This window comes from Accipiter gentilis, chromosome 23 (genome assembly GCF_929443795.1).
Source record: "Accipiter gentilis chromosome 23, bAccGen1.1, whole genome shotgun sequence".
Taxonomy (NCBI): Eukaryota; Metazoa; Chordata; class Aves; order Accipitriformes; family Accipitridae; genus Astur; species Astur gentilis.
Genome location: NC_064902.1, coordinates 20,013,051 through 20,034,635, shown reverse-complemented (window position 1 = coordinate 20,034,635; position 21,585 = coordinate 20,013,051). Strand labels below are relative to the sequence as shown.

General features: G+C 44.1%; 1 protein-coding gene across 9 annotated transcripts in view; it reads left to right on the top strand.

Annotated features, from left to right (window-relative positions):
* FOXP1 (forkhead box P1) overlaps positions 1 to 21,585 on the top strand; it is a 392,520-nt gene that overhangs the window by 36,604 nt on the left and 334,331 nt on the right. For 8 of the 9 annotated variants that reach the window (XM_049827087.1, XM_049827082.1, XM_049827081.1 and 5 more), the window contains one exon: positions 10,305 to 10,432. The gene's annotated coding sequence lies outside the window, so the exon portion shown is untranslated. The remainder of the gene's footprint in view (positions 1 to 10,304; positions 10,433 to 21,585) is intronic. The other variant, XM_049827079.1, reaches the window with a different exon arrangement.

Here is a 21,585-nt window from a genome sequence, read left to right as displayed (position 1 = left end):
TGCCCTCAGCGATGTTAACTCAGCTTTTCCAAATGCTCTTGGAGAGTGATGCACCCAGTTCCTGTTGATTTTAGAAAATTAAAAAACAGCAACCATGATTTTAAATTCACCTTATCTTTTCATCACAAATAGTAGCATTAGGTCTGCAGGGTTGCAATGACCTGTGGTTCAGCTGCACTGGCAGCTGTGCTTTGCTTTGCATTATTTGAATACTGGGTGGTTTTGAGGATGTCCCAGTGCTGTTGTCACAGCTCCAGCCCTGTGGCTGCTCTGCAGCATTAAGTGACTCTCTCTCTTTCTCCTTTTTTTTTTTTCTTTTTAAGCTGTGAAGTCTGGTCCAGAGGAAATGCGATTTTTACATTTCCCTGCCCAGAGAGGTGTTTTTTTAATTTTTGAAACTGTTTTCTGGCACTTAGCAGTTGAAAGGTAACAAGGGAGGGAGGGGAAAGAAAAAGGAAGAGATCTGAAATTTGACCTCCAAATATGCTTAGTAGATGTGGTGATAATTACAGAGCTTTTTGGTGGAGGAAGTAAGGTACAATGTGTGGTTTGTTTCTATGGGCAGGTATACTAAATGTAGGGCAGATAAGTTGAACAATAAAAACTAAATTGATGGATCTGGTAGAGCTAAGTACTTAAGTAAATTATATTATTTAGTAACATGAATTTTGTGAAAAAGCCTCAGTATTTCAATAAAAGTCTGAGAATACAGACGGACTTAATTAAGTACCAATATTAATTTATGTCATTGTTATCAGCAATAGTTTTACTCACATTTTAATATTTGAGCTGCTTAACTCTTCTTTGCGTTAAATATCCCTTTAATAGGATATGTAAAATGATGTTTCACATGTAATTACGCTTTAATTACGTATATTCAGGAGAGAAGCATATTCAGACTTGGAGGATAGATGCTGGACTTCGTCTTGAACTCAGGTTTTATTTGCATGTTATAGGAAGCTGGTATTTATGGGCTCTGCAGGACTTGGTACTCTATGCCTCTCGCTTGCACTCTGCGTGGTGCTTGCCCTGGGATGCAGATACGGGTGCATGAGCATGGAGGAGCACCCATTTCTTGCCCAGGATCACGCGCGGTCAGTGCTGGGAATGACTGTCCCGTGAGCTGTCTGCAGGGCTGCCCGGAGCAAGCACGGGGGGAAAATGGCCCCAAACACCCTTCTTGCTCCTCTGCATGGCACCCGTGGGTGCGCGATGGGGTGGGCTCCCCCGCGCCGTACCGTCCTCTCACCCCAGCGCTGGGACCTGCGGGGAGAGCATCCAGACAGGACTGTGGATTTTGGCTCAGCGGCGTTTGAAGAATCGCTTAAACCCGAGGAATTCATAACTTTGGAATTCAGCAAATTTGCACAACTCCTTGCATCCGTCGCTCCGTCAGCACGCGCCGGCTTTCTGCCTTCCGCACCCTGTGCATCTCGGGCTAAAAATCTTGTGATTAACGACCCAACTCGTAGGCTTGGACTCGCGAGCATCTTATCAGCAGCCCTGCAAAAGCCGCCGCCGCCGCGCAGGGAGCGTGCCGGTGAGGGAATGGCAGTGCTGGGCGAGCTCGGGCCGGGCCGGGGCGGCTGCTCTGTGGTTTGTTGTGTCTGGTTTGGTTCCTACTTTTCAAGTTGCAGTTGCGTTTGGTCATTCGAAGCTTATTTTGCTAGTCTGGCCAAGCCAGCAGGATCCCCGTGCGCTGCAGGGGAACATAAAACATCAGCCTTTAAGCTGGAGTGCTCAGTAGATAAGGATTTTAAGACTCTTGCATCATGCGCTGTGTCTTATGGGCTTACTTAGTATACTCCATTTGATTTAATTTAGATACTGAATAAGGAGAAACACTTTAATAGCTAGAAAAAGTACTGTACGTTGTAGCACCTCTTCTTTCCCCATTGCCTTAAAGACAAGATGGCTGGGAGGGCTGGCTTAGGCGGCGATTACATTTATTTAATTGTCGGAAGTAACAGGGTGTTTTCAAACTGCTTAAAAATGATGTTACTCCTTATCTATACTAGGAAGTGTTTCAAAAAGCCAACAAGAATGCACTGGGCTTTTGTTTTATTTCTTCTTTTCCGTGACTAAACGTAAAGAATAACTTTTCAACCTTTGGAAAGATTAGGAAATGTGCAAAATTAGCAGATTGTGTCAGTTGGGTGGCTTGGGGAGGGCATGAAAAGTCAATGGGTGGCTCTGCCAGTGGTCTCCCCCTTCCTTTCCCCATTGTATAAATACAAATAAAAATTGTAACGGAGTTGCTACAAATGTTAGCTTGCGTCCTGCTAGGTAGCCGTTTATCTTGCTAAAAGGTTTGGTTTGCTGCTTGTTTGCATTGGCAGGATTGAGGATGGCTGGGGAGCAGGAGGTGCTGTTGGATGGCGTTCCTGGGAGATAAGGAAAACCTCGGGGATGCGGTTTGCTCAGCGTGGGACAGCAGCGCTGCCTGCCTGGGGGGTCGGCCTCGGTGGCTGTGCTGTTGTCACCGCTTCGCGGGACGCTATGACAAGGGCTTGCTATCTGTGCCCAGCACAGATTAAAAGGATAAGAAATAGCAAACCTGCCATGGACGATTTTACTGTAGCAGTGAATGGGGAGCTGGCAGGAGAAGGGAAGTATTTGCAAGTCATAAAGGCAGTGGGTTCAGGAGTTTTGAGATGGCGTTGGGATTGTTTGCAGAGATCCCTCGGCTGGCCAAGATGCGCATGCTGGATTTTGTTGCTCTAATGGGCTTGTGTACCTTTTACTAAACACCAGAAAAAAGTGCGTTTGGATTATAATAAATTTGCTTTTACTTATTTATGTATCTGCATTTATTATTTTATATAGTGTATATTTATACATTATATAATATATTTTGCATTTATTTATTAATTGTAGGTAACCTTTCATTTCAGCATATTAATTATTGCATGAGTCTGCACCACCCTGCAGTAATCACGGTTGGGTATTCTCACTCAGTCAGTGAGAGCCCGGAGGATCTTCAGAGTGGGTGAAAATCATCCCAGACGCAGGTTTAAAAAAAGAAAGTTTAAAAAAAAAAAAAAAAAGGCAAAAGAAAAGCAGGCCTCCCAAAAGCTGTGGTGGAACCCGGTATTAGCAAATGCTTCTAGGAAGTTTGACTGAGAGCCATATGGCAATGTGGGGAGTATTATCCATTGCTCCAAAAGTTGGTCTCTGAATCAGCCTATTGACTTCAACAGCACTTAATCATGTGTTTTAGTTCTTCTTTGAAAAGGCTTGCATTCCTGAATCATGTCCTCCGATTTTAACCACTAGACGGTACTTTGTTTTGTGGTAGCAGACAAGTCCAGTCATATTTCTGTGACTAAGTTTGCAAGTTTTGACTGCATCACTAGTGAAGTATGCTGATGAATATTCCCCTTCTTATCAAAATCCAAACATTTGCCACTGTCCTTGAATTTTAGGGTGAAACTGAGTGTCTTCCTGGGGTGGAGTTGGTGGGATGCTGGAGGATACTCTGTGAATTTGTATGTTCATCTGCAGAGCGTGGTGGATGCTGTGATGGAAATAGAGGGGTGAAACCAGTGATCTCAAAATACTGCCCTGAATTCTGCTTTCAAAAGCCCTGGGTGTTGGTGGTGATTGAACCCATATATTAAAACAAGAACCAGTCGTGCGGGTCCAACTTTGGGTTGTATTTGGATGCTGAAGTACATCCTGGAGCCTCACATGTGGCTCTGCTGTGCCAGGGCTGATTTGGACTCTGCGTTTGCTGAAAGAAAGCGGTGGGTTTGTGCCTCTTTTTGGGATGTACCAGTTTGTGTCTGTTGCATCCATGAGTCCCCCCTGCCCTGGTGCAAGGAGGCACGACGTGGGTGCCGGAGGGTCCAGGTGGGCTCCGGTCACAGCGGCCACAGCATCAGAAATGCAGAGGACGTGGGTTCCCCTGCCTGCGGAGGGAGTTCCCAGGGATTTCTGCGCCGGTATGTCCCTTATTAAAAGGAAACTCCAGGCAACCTTCTGTGCCGCTACCTGGTTTGGCACAGAGAGGGGAAAAAATCTTGTCCCAGCCTGTTCTTGGGGAGGGGGTGCACGGGCTTCGCTTTCATCCCGAAGAATCATTATATTTCAGCAGAATTTTTTGTCTCACCTTTCTGTGTTTTTACAGCTAAAGCAGTTTTTACTTCCCAACTTCCAACATCTGGAATTCGGTTTCAGTTTATTAAAAAAAAAATTCAAAATCCGCAGTCTGGATGAAACACCAATGCCTTTGTATTTGCCCACAATTTTTAGCCTTAATTTTGTATCCTTGGCAAATGCCAGAAGTTCCAAGTAGTTGCATGTTCAGTAGCCGCTGTTTTCTGCTGCGTCTTAGCCTTAACCATTTTTTTTTTATTATTATTTTTCCTGTTAGACACTTTTCTAATTGGGGATAATACCAAAATGATTAATCAAATTAAGCATGAGAGCAAAGTGGCTGATGCACAAAGCTGTGTATAGCTGCTGTCTTCTGCAGCGAGGTTGTCTCCCTGTAGCTGAAGTTGCTTAATGAGCCTCTTAGGCTTTTTTTTTTTTTTTTTTTTTTTTTAAATAAGGTAGTGTGTAGATCCCATTGACTTCAGTTGTTGATTGGGATGCCTGACAGCCGGGAAATTAAGCCCCTTCATTGTGACCGAGTTGAAGGCCAGATTTTCAAGGATTTTCAAATGCTTAGCACCCATAATTGGTGTTAGATTTTATTTTATTTATTTTTTATAAAAAGTTCAGTTCTCATTTGGACATCTAAATAAGGGTGAGAGATTATGATACTTGTAGCGACTGGTGTTACTGGGATAGGATGAAGTTTTTGTAGAAGAACCTGGCACCTAATAAGCTAGTTACTTTACTGTCCAAATAAGAGTTTTGTTCTTCTGCATTTCTGCTTTGTTTGCAGGCGCTGAGCATTTCTGCAGATTCTGGTCTTGGAGGAGAAACTTCCTTGCTTTTGCCTCATTTTTCTGTGTTTTCTTTAGTGATTGTGGGGGGAAGGGGGGGCAAAACGAGTTGAGTAAATTAGACAACTGTTGGAAAAAAGGGGGACATGCAAAATCAAGTGTTCTACTTGCGTAATCTGTTTAACACCAGCGAGCCACAGAGCCTTGTGGGACGCAGGAATAAAAGGAACATCTGTGCAGGCCACATGGCATGCTCCGGAGGAGCCCTCCATCCCAAGCAGCTCTGCTCTATTTGCAAATAAAAGCTCCAACCAACATCAAAAAGTTGAGGTGGATCCCAGCTGAAAGGGAAGAACAAATGTTACTACTCGGTACAGTGAAGTTCCCCTGCAAGCAGCCTCCGTGGTCTTTTTAATGATGCTTTGAGCATGTGTTTCTAATGGCAATTTATTTAAAGAAAAAAGAAAAGAAAAAAAGAAAAAGGTTATTTATTTTGGAAAAATAATATCTGTATTGCAAGATTTTAGGAAATTGCTGAGCATCTCAAGCTACAATCAAATACAGGTATATGAGGTAGAAATAAGAATAGGAATGGTAGGGTTTTTTTGTTTGATTGTTTTTTCTTTCTTTTTTTTTTTCTTTTTCACCTGGATGTAGACGTCCCTGAGATCCCAAGGCTTTCCAGGCTGATCTTACTCCTCTTATTTGGTGGTTGGTAAACAGCTCCATCGTTAGGCAGGGCCCTGGGGAACTGCAGCTGCTCTGGCCCTGCTCCCCCAGGATACTCGCTGGAGGGGAGGATAAACAAGACAACAGTACCTTTTATTTCCACTTACAAACTGTTAGAGTGCAGTAATTCTTGCAAGGATGTATCTAGTTTGGGGCTTTGCATTTTCTAGACAGGCTGTACTGTTTTTAACAGAGTCATGTATCGGCAAGCTGGGTAGTCTGTATCAAGAAGGCACGTATTTTTTAATATGTAAATAGGAAGGGATGGTGTTTCATCTTTATTCCAATGTACCCAGGGTGGCAATAACGCTTTTTAAATCCCTGTGAAACAGATTGTATGTGGCAAAATTAATGTCTCAACTCTCCAAGTATTTTCTCTAAAATATTTGAATTTTTGCATTTAGTATGCCACTTGTTTAAAATAGTGAACAGTATCAGCCATGCATTTAAAGCTTAATTGGTGGAACACAGATTTATTCTAATTTAAAACAGTCACTTAAAAACAGTTTTGTATATATGTATACATGGGCACAACTTTTCATACAGTTGTCTGTTTTGGAGCGGTCTCTTAGGCACTGATGTACAAGTTGAACCTGTTTTCTTTTGTGCAACATGGCTTTGAGAAATCATTAGTTAAAACAATATTCTGTAGTTTCATTGCAGTCAGTAAACAGCTTAATGCGACTGGTGCATAAGATGACTGAAGCTCTGCCTTTGATCAGTCTTTGAAATGTGTTGTACCAAATATAGTCCCAAGGTGTATGTGTATCTGTGTATGTGTATATATAAATATGTGTTGGTGAATGCTGCTTTAATGAAAATCTGGCCAAGTAACAAAATAACGTGTCCGTCAGCAGTTGCCACTGCAGGACAGTGGCGGAAGAGCAGCAGCAGAACTGCAGCCGTGTGCTCATCGTGTCACCCACCCCAGGCAGGGCATGGGTGTCTGGAGATGCTTTGGGTCGTTTTCCTCTTTTTCGGTCACATTTGTTGTCATTTCCTCAGCCGCTTTCTGTTCTGTCCCACTCCTTGCCACCATTTTGTAAGGACTTTTCTTCTGCCACCCGTTTCCTCCTTGAAATTGGGCTCTGTCATGACGTCTGGTAGCAGCGGGGTGTTTTGCAGCTCACTGCGTTGGCTTGGAGAGGGTTTGCTGCACTGACGAGGGTCCGGTGCAGGTATCGCATGCCAGATCCACGTAGAAATCCCTGACTCGCTCCGGTGGAGCACAGGAATTTCAGATACTTTCTTGTTTCGCAGCCGTGTGCCTTTTTCTCCTGCTGCACCTCTTCTCCTTCCCCTGAACACATGGTCATGTATCTGCTACCCGTCAGGTTTGTCCTGCCCGTTGCAGAAAGCTCACTCACATCCAGGCAGCCCTTCGCGTGGGGTGGCACTTCCAGCCTGTGCCACCCAAATGCTGCTCGACATGATGCGCTGTGCTGTTCCTTAGGTTGCAGCATAAACTCTTGACAACTCTTTAATTGCATCAAGTGCTGCAGCCAGTTTTGCAGTTTGATGTATGAAACGATGCTCTCGGTTGCTTCAAAAACCCTGGGAGCAGCCAGACCCTGGGGCAGAGGTGTGCAGAGGGCTGGAAGCATCAGGGAAAGGTGAGGGTGGTAGGGCTGACCTCACGCTGATGAGATGAAGTTCATAGTGGTGTGCCAGATCATCTGAGCTGTGCGCCTCTGCCTTTGAAATTTAAATAGTGAAATATTAAAACTTGTCTTTCAAATCTGTTCAATATTACGAAGATTAATTTTTGTTTGGGGCAGATTAATAGGTTTCCTATTCTGATTAATACAGTGATAATAAAAACGTTGTGATTGCTAGAATTAATGAAACCCACATTCCTGTTTCAAGGTTTGATTGGCTTTGTACTTCAGTTATGCTGAGGCTGCTGCATCTCATTGCCCCTTATTTAGCTGTAGCTGTCGGAGAATCTGTACGGGAGCAAGGCAGTGCAGGAGAAGGTCCGTGTTGGAGGTCTGTAGTGGAGGTCGCATCAAAGAATCTGTTGGGGGAGAAGTTTTTTTCAAAGAGTAGGCAAGAGTGTTACTCGTGTTGCAGTGTTTTTAGAGTTTCTCTAACCCAGCAGGCTATTTTTGTGGAAGTTGTAGAAGAGGAGTGTCCAACTCAAACGTGTGGGCGCATCATTAAAAGCTTCAATTTGTCAATGCCAGATCGAACTTGAGTGCGTGGGTAGATCATTAAAGGCTTCAGTTTATCAGAACCGATCTATTATCTGTTCCTCTCCCTCCTCCACCCTTCCCCTCAGCTGTACGTGTGGTTTCCCCAGGTTCTCCAGCACTGAGGTGGAGAAGTGCCTGAGCTGCCTCCGTGTCCCCGGGCCACGCTGGACTCCCTCCTGGCACGGCTTGGCCTGGAGCTGGCGGAGTGCCGGCGAGCCAGCTGGCTGTTGGAGACAGCTGATCGAATGGTTTTGGAGGCCTCCGGTGGTGCAAGCCCCAGACTTAATGCCGTGAGAATTCACGTCTTTGGGAGCTCTCTGCTCCTGTTAATCCCAAGGGATTCAAAAGATGCAGGTGGGGCTGGGCAGAGAAAGTACATGGTGATCACGTAAGCCTTGTTCCCTTGGGAAACCTGGCTGAAGAAATGTTTTGTGGAGTATTTTGGTGAGGTCAGTTTTTGATGGCGTAAGAAATATCCATTTTTCCAGGTACACGTACTGTCAGAGTTCAGGCCAGGCTGGGATGGGATGTCTTTACCTACTCCCAACACTGTTTCTTGTTCCTTGTGTACAAGCTCTCCCAGCTTTCAAACCTGCTTGAGGAGGGATGTGAAGGAGAAAAGCTATCTGGAGGTAAGGACAGTGCTTCTGTACACTGTAGCCCTCATCTGCTGCAGACCAAATATATTATTTAGACAAGTCATTTTGCCTCAAAAGTCTCAAAGGAACATGAAATCTTTTGAGCAAGCATTAGCCAAAATGAGCTCAATTCCTCATCTTCTAAATGGGGCTAATGATACTTTCCTGCTCTACAGACTTACCGTGGATAAAGATTACTAAGTTGTATACTGTGGTGCAGCAGGTCAGCTGGAGAAATCTTGCCCCAACATGTGTAGATGCAGCTTTCTGCTCAGCTACATACCCATCTGCATATCTGTCATCACGCACAGCAATAAAGCGAGCCTCGGATGTGTGTTTCTGACACTGCTCAGTTGCTTCTCCCAAGTGCTCTGTTCCTCATGAATAAAATACAACTGATGCGGGATGCAGGTCACTTTTGGTTTGCAGGTATTTCAGAGTCTGTGAGAAAGAAGTCATGTTTAGCACAAATACTGTTTAAAAACCCCTTTTGGATCTATTTTTATTGTGTAGCACAGTTTTATAATAGGGTCGCATAATCCCTATATTTAGATTTCTGAACTCTTGTGATCTTCTTTGAGCCGTTGCATTGCATTCAGCAAAGAATGGGAGAAAACCCCAGGGCCAGAGAAGTACCTGGGTTTTGTCTTACAAAATTTCATGCAGTTGTTGCTAAGACAGAGGCTTCCAGATGTTCTTCAGGAAGGCTGCTGTGGGCTGCCAAAATAATTAACTCCACGAGGTTAATTTGGAGATGGCCGTTCTTGCCACTGCCAAAGCGCTGGTAGATGTGGAAAGGCTAGGAACAGCCACTGCCTTGGGGATGCTATGGAGGGAGAGGATTGGGGAATGAAGAGGTCAGAAGCACCACACGTGATTTTTGCTTTCATATCTTTTTCCTACCCCAGTCCCTCGGGATATTTTCATCTGCTGTGAAGTTTGTTTCCTCTTCTGGGGTTTATTGCTGCAGGTCCTCCCTGGTGTTGGTGCATCTGTTAGGGCAGCGGGTGCCCTTCCCCGATTTGGGCAGGCACCGGAGCTGCTGTTTAAATGCTGTGTGGTTTCATGGGTGCGATGCAGAACAGCCCTGGGAACACCTCTGGTCATATTTCTGAATATGAGCTTTTACTCAGTGTGGATAGTTTGTCAGTGAAGACATTAGACATCTTATTTTAGAATACCCTTATTAGTAAAATGGATGTTTCATTTGTACAGCAAGCAGCTTCCTCTGAGCTAAGCTTAAACTCAATCTGTGTTACTAATAGCTGGGGAAAAAAACCATACTAATTGGTATTTCTTAACTGATGTTTGCAAATTTTGCCTTTTCACCCTGAACATCAAATAGTTTTTATATGTGTTTTTCCTTATCTCAGAGGAGAGATTATTGCTAACAAGAGATTCCACATTTTGTTAAGGTTTTATCAGGATGCAGTGAGTGAAGGCAGAGAGTAAATATTTCAGAAATTCAGAGGCTGCTATATTTTGATAATGCAAAGTAGGTTAAAGTATCTGGATTTTGTGCACAGTGCAGTGTTTTTGAGCAGAATATGGATTCGGATGGTGACACATTTTGGTATTTAGAAGGAACATAAGCTTGCCTGTCGGAGGAGCATGTTGCAAATGTGAAATAAGTGTGTCTTTAAAAACCTTTCTTAATATTGTAAGTTTCAGTTTTATTTAAAGCCAAATAAAGTCTGCTGTGTGATAATGTTTGATACATAGAAATACTCCTGTAAAGCTCCCCCCACCTCCAGCATTTATAACCACCTTTTATTTTCAAAGGAAAACAGTAGGCTTTGATACAATTCTAACTGAGTGAAGTTTTAAAACATGTTTTTGTCTTTCAGTCTCCTGAGAACATTTTTTCTGAGTGACTCCGTCTTCCAGACACATTTGCCATGATAAGGGTTTCGATCCTTTCCCATATTTGCCCTGAGTCATGAGTGGATATGTGTGATGCCTGCAAGTAAAACTGGTGAGTCGTCAAACCTGAGTTTGCAGTAACCCTCACTTATTCTTTCTTACAATCTCTCTTTCCCTCACCCTTTTCTCCCCTTTTTAATATGGTGGGGTTTTTCTTTTATGTATTGTCTGTGCTTAAAAGCAAGTCACCACTTCAAAAAAACCCAAAACAATGGAAAAACCTTCATTGTAATGAAATAGCACTGATACCAAATATTATCAATACAGAAGAAATATTCTCTTCCTTCCTTTCTTCTCTCCATCCCCTCAAATCCTATGAGCTATGAGGTCTTTGACGGTGCAACTGGAGTTCAGTGATGCAGGCAAAGCTACTGCCCAAAACTGAAGCCTTGTAGATAGGCAAGGTCTAAACACGCTTATGTGGGCAATTCGTGTCGTGATTAAATATGAATACGGAGAGGTCTGCTCTCCATCATGTGTCACATGATGGACTCTCGGAGGAACCATTGCCAACAAATAATTAGCTCCACCGTTTGCTGCACTTGCATCCCAGTGACAAAATGGTGTCACTGGTACACAGGAGAGCTGTCTTGTCGCATGCGCTTGCCCCATCCAGCGTGGCATTGCTGCTGCGATGCCCAGCCTGGAGGAGCACGGGGACACAGCCTTTAACTGCCAATTTTGGCCAGGGTGAACTTGGTCAAACTTGAGAGGGTGGTGCATGGTGACCCCATCTCTGTCAGTTGGCAGTTGCCATCTCCCCGTGGTGTTAGCCAGCCAAGAAGCCTGTTGGTCCCTTTTGTGCCAAACGAGTGGCAGTTGTGACTTTCCCAGCTGTCCCTGTCCTCCAGCAGCCTGGCATGGGGAGCCTTCCCGTGCCTTCTCCTCTTACGTGCCTGCTCCTTACTGCCTCTCTTACTAACTGGGGTGAGAGGAGGGGCAATATTTCTTCATTAATCAGAAGACTGAGGTTGGGAAAACAGGAATCGTGTGATTTTACAGGAAAACTGGAAGGTCTATGTAAGAAATCTTTCAAAAGTAGGAAGTCTGCATAATTAAATTGTGTAGGAAATGGGAGCACAAATTGTTTTTTAAAATAAATTCAGGTTTGTGTTATATATTTAATATCCCTCTGTGTGTTAGAAAGTGCATTTCAATTCAAAGATTACAAAACCCGAGAAATTCACACATCAGTGAATTGTGATTTTTTTTTTTTTCTTTTTAAAGTTTCCATTTTTTCTTTTTTTTCCAGAGGTAGCATAATTACCATGTCATTTAGCAAAGATTATAATAGCTGTTCAGTTTTTACCGACTGGTGTAGTAAACAGTTGAATAAACCCATATGGCAGCTCAAAGTGTGCATGCGGGAGAGAGATTCTTACCATTTCCTTCATGTCTGAATTACCAAGCTCACTGATACGACTGAGATCCCCAAACAGGGACCAATTCCAGACTTCTCCAGTGATGCAAAAATTCTCACCGCTCTGTCACATATGAATCAATTGATTTTTAATCACGGTGGTTAGCTAATTAATTATTTCTTTGTGCCAATGAAATATGCATGAAAAACTTGGGGTTATATGCAAGGTACATGCCTCTATTTAAAGCAGTCTGCGCATTTGCTTAATACTTCTTTAATAAATGTAAATAATGCCTGGGGTCCGAATCTTGCTATCCAAGTCACAATGAAAGATTGAGGGCCTTCTGAGGCTGGCATAGGTTAAGTGTGGCATTGCCAGGTATTGCGATAGCCCCGTGGCACTGCCTGTCGCGAGACTTCGTGTCTGGTCTCAGCGGTGGCAAATGGAAGGACCGGGGTGTTTTGGAGCATCCTCTTGAAAAACCACGTTGAGTAACGGAGGTATGGAGCTGTGGCCAACCGGCATCTGGAGTAAGGACAAAGTGAGTAGCATGCCCTCTGGATAGCTTCAGTATTAAAAAATAAAAGCAACGAGAAGAAGGATTGTTAACTCTCTCGAGATGCTGGCTTGAACAAAGAAAAAGACTCGTGCTGTTCCTCCTAAAATTCACTTACTTCCAGTTATCTTAAAATTTTCATGTCACATAATAGCTTTAAAATACCTTCTGAATGCATTAGACTCTCTAGGTGCTTAGAAAATATTGCAAAATAATAATAGAAAATGACCAAGCATTGAGCAGTCCCACTGGAAAGGAGCAGTTGGCCAAAACTGGTGCTTGTGTTCATCTTAACCCTGATGTATGACCAGCCCTCCACCATAATTCTATCAAGAGATGGTAAGTTGCCTAGCAATGTGCTGACTGCAGAGGGTACGTGTTGAGCTAATTCAGTTTTTGTTCTCGTTTGCCTTGAGAGTTCAGCTTAAAGGAGTGATCCTTTCTTCGGCTGCAGCAAGAGCCACTTCTCGGCGGTCTCTCTTGTTCCCCACTCGAGTGTCCCTGGTGATGTCAGGAATTCATTCACCGCCGTACGCATTTTAGAAGTTTCCAGCTTATTGAGTAACCAAATGTGGTTTCTGCTGATTGTGTTGACTGAATACGTAGGGCCTTTCGAAGAGGCAAGGGTTTTATTTAAAGCAGAGCGTTTAGTTGTATACCATTTTATGGCAGGCAAAGGTCATCTAGGGTAAGCAGCCAGAACAGTGAATTGCCTCATTGCAGCACCTAGGAAAATGAGACAGAAAGATACGGTAAAAGGTTTTAACAAATTGCTCATCGTTATAAATTTTTAAAGTCGAGGAACTGGTGCTGTGTACGTTTTTAAATTGGAGATAACCATGCTTGTACGATAAATTGAGTTAAGAACAGAACAAATCAAAATAATGGGGTGGTACTAAAAACCTGGTTGTGCAGCGAGTTGCCAGCGCAGCGTGCTGCCGGCAGGGCTCGGCGCTGCGCGTGCCAAGCTAACGCAATGTTAGAAACCTGCTGTGTCCCTGCACGGCCGGAGGTATTTCCACCAGGCATCGTGGCCTCCTTTTCTTGGAGGGATGCCCCGCTCCTGCTGCAGTCCTCTCCTCTGGTGGACAGGCTTCTGGTTAGACAGAGGGCTTTATCTGCCCGTGATGCTTCTTGTGATGGCGAGGGAGCAAAAGCCAAAGGGTTCGTCTGCAGCTGCGGAGCAGGAGTGGGTTTCCCCAGGTTGTGCTAACCCAGACGCGTGTCGGTGGGACCGGGGGAGTGGGACAGAGCTCCGGGTGCCGAGCCTGGCGTCCCCTGGCAGAGCTGCACGGCGGGAGAAGTGGCAGCAGCCTGGAGATGGCACTTTGGTCCTCGCAGGATCTCTCTTACTCCTTGAAGCATCCATCAGTGGCTGCAGAAAGACTTTGTTTTTCTGAAACTTTTCTGTCGTGGAACTTTTCTCTGTGGCAGGGGGGAGGAGAGAAGAAGTAATTTTAACAATTTAATATACTACATAATATGTTTTATAAGCTGGTGTGAATGCTCCTAAGTATTTTGGTCTTTTTTCATAACACAATGAACCTAATATTGGTAAAAATACAGATCTTAGCTGCCACCATAAAGAGAGGCTAGATTTAATAAACAGTTATGAATGTTGGCAGCTGCCTATCAGATTGTATAACATCGGCTATAGCACATGAAGACAGTGTCAACTTACATTTTATCTCAGAAGTATTTTCAAAGCATTTATTTTGCTTTCTCTTGAGTCCTTAACCTAATTCAAGTTATATAATTGGCGGAATATTTTTCCACACCGCTAATTGGCTGGGTGCCAGCGTGGAAACCATTGTCTGACTTGATGATGATCAGGAATTAACATGACATTTGCGTGGTGGTAATGGAATACATTAGTAATGTAATTCATGACTGTAAGAAAGAGACCATCATCTCCCACCTCTGATCAGCAGGAGGGGCTGGGAGGATGATGAAATGCTCCCAGCAGGCACCTCACAGCAGTGGCTGGCCAATCTCGATGTCAAATTTAGTTTTAAATTCTTCAGACAAAGCTGTAATGCTTACCAATTAATTACTACAAATGTCAATTAAAAATCTACCAAATAATGCAGTAAGATTAAATTTCAATTAAAAAAATTACATTTAACAAGGAAGATACAACATTATTTTAATGAATTCTGCTGAAGGTGACAGTGTATCTAGATATATTTATACCATGTAGGTGGATCTAAATTCATTGGATGATGTTAACCATGTTACTCCATGTACATATTAGTTTTGAAAATTATTTCCACTTTGGCTATGTCCTGGAGGAGATGGGGCATCAAGGGGCATTTCTCATTATCAGGAGAAAGGGGATTTTCATGCCGTCTAAGTACAAAAATCTTCTCACACCTAAAATGAGGGCTTTATTGTAGACTTCTATCCTGGCCAAATTAGCAGTATTTTTCATTGATTTATATTTATGGAACGAAATACAGAATTTTTGTTGCGGTAGTAGAACAAGCCCTGACTTTGTTATGACTACAGCAATTGCTTGGGACAATTTTTCAAGTAATCTGTTTTATCAAACAAGTAATATCCATTATTCTGATAAACCACTTAACAGGAAGAGATTTTGCTGTGTGAAGGTGGCGAACTGCAAGTCCTGAGCAGAGATTTTATCTGCAAGGCTTCACCCTGGTTTGGTAGAGTTTTTGAATGCATGATTAAAATCCCTTAGTTGATACTTCAGATGCTTTAAGATATATTTTGAACTAGGAGTGGCACAGCAGAGATGTCATGTGGCGTGATGAAGTTCTGAGTTTGCATGGATCGCGGGCGTACGTACGACAAACTTGTAAAACACCAGCACCTCGTCGGATGCAGAGTGTTAACAGTGCAAAGCGGGTTTGGTAGCTGGACTTTTGTATTGCAGTAACTGTGTTTTTATTGAACAGGGCAGTTCTTAACACTGCTAGAGATGGAGATGCTGGTGCTTTGGGAAGGCGTGTGAGAGCCTGCACTCGCTGGCTCGGTGCAGGGGCAGAGCTGGGGTGTGCAAGTAGCTATCCTCCTGGTATTAAAGCATTTGTGAGCCAAGGCCTCTAAATATGATCTGAAGAATACTTTCTCAGCTTCCTTGAATTTTTTTCCATGAGCTTTTATTATGTTTTCACACCATCACGTCTAAAATAGGTAAGAGGGAAGACATAATTGAAGAAACAGATTTTATGTGTCAAGTCAGCACTGAGAAAAGTCCCTCTCAGGGACCACAGGCTCCTTTTCCTTGGCACTGCTGTGTCTGGAGCCATTGAATTTCAGCAGGTTTTAACTTAAAATAAAATACAAAAAAAATACAGCGCGCACACAGAAAATCAGAAAAGCCAAACAACTACTCACGGCAGGTTAAAGTAATGATATGCTCTTTAGTAGACAGGCTTTGCCGCTCTCTTGGTTGCTGTTGAGGCTTTGCCCATTGGTGGGCGAACGCAACGAGCGTGGTGATCTCTGCTATTCAGATACGTTTGGGTATTGGTAACAGCTTTGCAGGATCATTCCTGCTTTGTGCTATTATCTGATAAAACTATCATCAGCAGGGGATGGGAGACAGCCTTTTTTTCCATAAGGGCCTCAGGAAATGGATGCTGTAGAAGTGTAAGAGCATTTGAAACATTTTCTCACCAATCCTCACAGACAGCAAGGTGATGGAGAGAAAGGTAGAGCAAGGCAGACTCATTTCCTCACCAGCAGCCAGAAAGCTTTAAACAAGGAGGCAGGGAGGAAGAGTGGGAGCACGTAACTTCTTTCTGCCAGGAGATAATGGCGTGAGGAGGTTGTGGGTTTGGGGCACCCACTGGTCGGACAATTAGGGGGGAGCTGGAGCTGCTGCTCTTAAAAACCCATCTTCCCAGGTGCTTTCAGCTCTACACAGGACCAGTCATTTTCTGATTTGAGCTCTGGGATGAAGCCCTTGCTCTGGTTGTTGTTTGAGAAGCAGCGTATGTGGTATGGCAGGAACCGAGCAGCTTCTGCATCCCAAGTTCTGCTGCCTTGGGGTGTCCCATGTGCAGCTTGTGACCATCCCCAGCTCTCGTGGTGTCTGGTCTCCTCACTGGGGTGTCCCACATGAAGCTTGTGCCCATCCCGAGCACTCGGCGGTAGTGTCTGGTCTCCTCCCAAGTTCTTACAGGTGAAGATTTCTGCCTTCGGTAGGGAAATGCTTTTCTCTTTCTGTAAGAATTGTCCAAACATCTTGAAGGAAGAGTATCTTTCACTTTGGGGGAAATACTTCTATCTCTTTGGGTTGCTTTGGTTTTTTTCCTTAGTGTAGGGTTATGTCAGCTATATTACATTGAGGGAGCACTGAGCTGGGGGAGGAAGCTTTAATAAGCTGCCCTCATATTGCCAGTTTATTCCCAGCTTTCATCCACTGATTTACATCCCATCTGAAGTAAAAATACCCAGACTTCAGTAGTCTGTTTACCTTTGCTTATATCACTGGGGCGACCTGAGGAGATGTAAAAACTGTTCTCACTGACATTTGCATGAGCCGCGAGGTAGGGTGAGAGGAGACAGACGCTGCGCAAAGTGAAAAGGCAACAGGGTTTATTAAGTCTTTGTCGTACTGTGGTTTATAATATTTAGACAAAAGCAAACATCTCTAAGGAGGGCTTATGAAATGAGAGACTGGAGAAAGCTCTTGGAGCCGATGGCAAATCCTGTCCTCTTCAGGCGGCTGGGGGGTGATGGGGTGCTGGCCTCGGGGAGGGGACTGTGAGGGCCCTCGCGTGGAGCGCGCGTACAGGGGGTCCTCAAGAGCTGCTTTGGGAGGAGGACGTGGACTTAAAGCACTTGCATAGGACAAAGTCATCATATTGTCATCGTGATAATGCTCCTGGGGGAAATAGCCTGAAATACTCTTTGTCTTCGTTAATACGCCTTCCCAGCAGAGCCTTAAGAGATCATTCTCGCTTTCAGATATACAAGGAAACCGAATACAGTTGTTTGTTATGAAAATCCCATTCATATACAGCGGCTGTAAAATCCCAGATGCTGAGCGTAGAGGGAGGCTGCTCTGTCATCAGCGGGTCGAGGGGAGAGCTGACTATAAAACCGAGCGGTAACTCCCTCTTGACAGAGGTGTGGTGGTTGTGTCTTCAAACAACTTAGAGTCTGCCATGCCAAGCCTTTATGGATTTTGTTCTCAAAAGCAAGGTAATAGATAAGTCTGAGCAAGGAGATATATTTGAAAGGAAGACCTTTGCTCTAGGAAAATATCCATCATTGCTTTTTACAGCACGGTTCAGGACTGTAGTGCGGAGCATGTGAAGCATTTGGGGTCCCTTTGTTGCGAAGCAGGCGCCGCGGGTCTGGGGCTGCTCCTGACATCTCGCAAGCATTCAATATCCCCTGGACTCTGGGGCAGCAGGATGTGACCCTCGTAGAAAGACAGATGGCGTTTGGGGGCTTGATGCTTATTGTTTGCAGCAGAGCTCTACTGGAACCAATAAAGTTGCTGCCACCGCTGCTTGGAGCAAAAGTGACTGCAGCTGAACAAGAGGCCCAAAATTATCAATTAAAAAAGCCAACACCAAGCCCCATTATTTTTACTCTTGAAAAAACATCTTGCTTCCCAGTCTTCTCTTTTCCCACATGGAGTCAATCTTTGGGATATTAATGTTCTGCTGTCATGTTTGTTTAACTTTTTTTTTTTTTTTTTTGACAATGCCTTTTTAGGGTCAAAGCCTGAAGTTTTTCTCCATGTGTTTCAGCTAGGCAAAACTCCCAGCGTCCCAACAAGGCCTCTTCCAAAATAAGTGAGGACTAATTCTTCTCAACTTAATTGGGAATTTCATCTGAATAAACAGAGGAAAGGTCCAGGCTTTGGTTTTTTTAAAATACCATAAAATGGTGTCCTGCTGAACAGCTAAGTCACTGCGGGCAGGCTGGCTCTCGCCCATGAATTCGGTGACCAGAGCCATCCACAATGGCTCAGTGCTCACCTGATGCCCTGGACCACCACGACCTTGTGGTCCCCTGCCTTCTTGCCCAACCCCAACCTCATCCCTCGCCTCGCCTGGACCACTGCGAGCACTCGGGGATGGCTCCGCGAGCTAAAGACGGTGTCGTTTTCAGAGATTTGGCCTTAACCTGGAGTTTCCATGTTTTTGTGGGTTTAAGTCAAACCTTAATACTACTTCAGCGTAATGTTTTCGTGGTTTAATGTTCTTACAGTTTTTTACAGTGTTTCTTTTAAATTCTGTCACTGAAGTGTATGAGAGTTGACAAGTGTAAATATGTAGTTAGACAATTTCAAAAGTGTATTATTTACTGATCGACCATAATGGCTCCAAAGGAGCCATTATACTCAATCATATCATGTCACTCTGTGGCACTTATTATGATGGTAATATGGATATGCATATTATTTTTTTTTAAAGCATGAGAAGCATTATTGTGCATGTGTAAAAGCTGTTTTTAATTGTCAGCAATGCTCTGAGGTTTTTTTAATACCACGAATTTAAACCACCTATGGCTACCCACCTGCAAATCGTGGTAGCAAAAATCAATGTCTATAGGAGGATGGAAAAAAGGCATGCTTGATATTTACAGCAATGTGACTGTGCATCTCCTTAATATGGCTCTTTTATAGCTTTATTAGATCCGAGGGCAACCTAGAACCCTAACCTGAGAGCCTGGCAGGTAAAAGCTTTCCATTTTATCTCTGAAGCTTTCATCTGCTCCTGTAAGCTCTTTCCCTGACTTCCTAATTGTGTTTGCGACATTAGCAAATGGCTGGTCTGAAAATACCATGCAGTGCAAGTCATGTTAATTCAGTGATCTTTTTTTTTTAAGGTGTCACAGAAGATGTCTTTTTGTAGCACTGGGGTAGAAAAAGAAGGAGAGAAGGCAGAATGAGAACATTGAACCATGTAAAATAAAAGAAAGAGACAAGCAGAGAGCTGGGAGTGCTAAATATGTTTCAGCCTTTTGGTAGAGCTGGTTTCAGTAGAGAAAAGGTAAGAGAGTGTAAGCAGTAGCTTGCTTGCTACAAAATGTCTTTCGTGGAGCGGATGGGAGGAGAGTGTGAGTTTTAATGACTAGAGTTGAGGAGCTAAGGTGCGAATCTGGCATGGGGTACGGCAAATCGATTGTGGAACAATAATTAGAGAGAGGAGGAGGAATCAGAAGTGTTTCTTAACTTAGAAACAAGGATGTGACTGGCTGCTGGCTGTTGCTACTCAGAGGCAGGTAAAAAAGAAAGGAATCTGTTGGGCAAAGTCCTCACAGCAGAAGACAAAACCAAGGTGAAATCCAGTTTGTGGTTGTCAAAGAGAGATGGGGAAGAGGAAAACCCAACATTGACAGAGAGCTCTCCACCGTTGGGCAGGGCAGCGGTACATCTGCGGGAGCTGCAGGGCTGGTCCGGGGGCTGAGTCCTCCCTGTGTGTGTCAGTGGGAAAGGTTCTCCCTGGCGTGGGGCTTGGAATGGAGGAAGCAAGAAGGTCATTGCTGTTTGTGTTTTTATTTCGGTTGCAGAGAGTCAAAGCAGATGACTGCTTTGTTCTTTCTGTCTAGACTTGGGACTAGTTCTATTTGTTGCTCTGTTATCAGAGGAGTTATCTACCCTGCTCTGAATGAAATTGGGCTAATTACTGAATTACCATTTTTCTCCCTTACTCTAAAGAACCTTCTGTTGGAAATGCATTTTGCTTTAAATATGGAAGATTAACCATAAGATGGTAGAATGAGCCAATTTTGAGTAGTTCAGGAGTGGAAGGACACGTAGATGTAATTTTGCAGATCTTGAACTGATAACAGTCAGATTTCCTTGCAGCGGTTCTTAAATGAATACAAGTAACAAGTTTGGGGTTTTTTAGCCAATTCTGTATTAATTCTAACTTGTCTCTCTTTCTGAATTTGTATTAAAACCATTTGTCCTCTTTTGAAATACTGAACAAGAAACATAAAAGCAAGTAAATACGCTCTTACTGTTTCTGTCCTTGACCTACATAAACAACTGTATATTTGGGCTCAGGATTGAGCCTTGTATTTGTGAAAAGGCTAAGGCAAGTTAATTTTAATGATTTCTTTTGAGATGCTTCCTATTTAGAAAAGTTACCTGTTGAAGTCTCGTCACCCAAAATATGAAATATCAGTGCTATTTCTGCTGGGTTCATTAGTTTCATAGTCCAAATAAATTGTGTAACTGCTCATTTGTGTAAGAGGATGGGATTTATGAAGCTACAGTGCATTTGTACGCACACACGCACTAGCACACAACACTTGTTGATGATTCAGAGAAGGAGTAGAGTAATTCAGCTCTTGGACTGCCTCACGTGTGATTGGCTTCCTTTCTGGGGGACTTATTTTAGGGAAAAATCAATGTCAACTGAAAAACATTCCATTCTGAAAAGACAAAAATTCCCCTACTTGTGAAAATGTGTCTTGGCAGCTGATTTAACTTATGATACAAGATTTAACACTTTTCACTAAACATGAATATTTACCATGGCAACAGCTACGTTACGGGCCACATGTTGGAGACTTGCACGTTTCTGCAGAAACTTGTAGCTCGCCACATTTAGCCGAGTCCTTGTTTCCACCGGCAGAAGGAGCCCACTCCTGCAGCTGTTTCGGGCACGGATCTCCCGGCGGGGTCAGTGGCATCCTGCGTGCCTCCAGCAAGGTACAGCTAATTGCTCCGTCAGGCATTTGCTGGTGAGCGGCACCACGGTGCCACGTATAGACAAAACACTTGACGACAGAATAACGCGATAAAAAGCACGCGTTCGCCTCCGATTTGCCTTTCCAGCGGCGGGGTGGGAAGAGCTTTCTAAAAGTCTCGCTGCTCCAGACTCTCTTTCTCCCCTCTGCATCCCTCCTCGTCACCCCCCCCCCCCCCCCCCCCAGATGCAGGCAGATCAAACCTATTTTGCCACGCGCAGTAACGGGTCTGCCGTATCCTCTGGCCGGTCTGCCCTCCGCCGTGCCCCCCCTGCTACTGTCTCAACTCCTTGTCACCTTTCATTTGCGATGTAGTGGCTTTTCAGGCGACGTTAATTGAATCATGCTCATCAGGGACTTAATAAAAGCGTGACGGCCAGGACGGAGCCCTGGCAGATGGCAGCCCCGGTTGACAAGCAGGATGCGTGGCTGGGGCTGTGCCGGTGCACCGGAGGCGATGGGCTGGCTCTTCTGCAGGGGCAGAAAGTTCGGGGCTTTGGAGTTGTGAGAAGAGCAAGCCAACACAAGCAGAGGAAAAGATGGCTTCGGATGATTTAGCTTGCAGTTCAGTGTTTTTTTTTTTCCTTGAAACAGAACTAG